Here is an 801-nt window from a genome sequence, read left to right as displayed (position 1 = left end):
GCAGTTGGGGGTCCGGGGGGGGGGGTTTGGGGGTGGGGGGGGGGGGGAGAGAAGATCTGGACGGTATTTAGCCGGCGCCAAAGGCACTGTGGCCTCAATCTCGTTCCGCTTTCTCTGGAGACGCATCTACCTACCTGGATACCGCCAGCCTCTGTCTTCGGTCTCTTTTTATAGGTAAGAATGGGTTTGGGAGGGTAGCCGTGTTGATCCGCTGTAGAACTGCTGGAATCCAGCTTTAGAGACCGATCGAGGTTTTGGAGGGTATGTATCTGACCAAGGGAGATTTGACTCGCGGAAGCTCACCCCCCCCCCCCAAAAAAAAAAATCTTGTTGGTCTCTAAAATGCTGCTGGACTGGGTTGTATGTAAGAATGGGCTTTACTTGGAAGGGGGGACCTGCTGTAGAATCCATGTATTGCTCTCTCTTTTCATGTGGCTGTCGGAAGAACTGGGCGCCAGTCCACGACAGGTTGCGTTGGAATAAAAATGTTAGTCTCGCAAGTGCTAAGAAACTTGGTCTGCTTGGGTACACGCGGCTACAATCGCGTGTCTCAAAACCCCGAGATCTCTCTCTCTCTTTTTGCCGTCTCACAATTAAGCTGGTATTAAATGTTCGCCGGATGGCTCGATGGCTGTCCTAGGAGAGGGGGGAGAAAAAGGCGCCAGGATCCTGTCCCCAGAGCTTCCTGGGAGGACTCGAACAAGCCGTCGGGTCGACTAGATCCCCGTTTCCCGCCTCGACGGTTACCATTGCCTTTCGTGTTCGTGGGGGGGGGGGTGTTCCTCCCGGCGTTTTTTGGGG

The 801-nt window shown here is 54.6% G+C and overlaps 1 protein-coding gene across 1 annotated transcript in view; it reads left to right on the top strand.

The window, feature by feature from the left end:
- The first annotated feature begins 98 nt into the window (after positions 1-98).
- The window catches only part of LOC107119122 (claudin-4-like), a 9,568-nt gene continuing 8,865 nt past the window's right edge, over positions 99-801 (top strand). Inside the window, exon 1 of the mRNA XM_015421567.1 lies at positions 99-174. The gene's annotated coding sequence lies outside the window, so the exon portion shown is untranslated. The remainder of the gene's footprint in view (positions 175-801) is intronic.

This window comes from Gekko japonicus, unplaced genomic scaffold, assembly GCF_001447785.1.
Source record: "Gekko japonicus isolate JY-2015 unplaced genomic scaffold, Gekko_japonicus_V1.1 scaffold1445, whole genome shotgun sequence".
NCBI classification, from domain to species: Eukaryota; Metazoa; Chordata; class Lepidosauria; order Squamata; family Gekkonidae; genus Gekko; species Gekko japonicus.
Note: the sequence above shows the minus strand (reverse complement) of the source record. Positions and strands in the feature narration are given on the sequence as shown.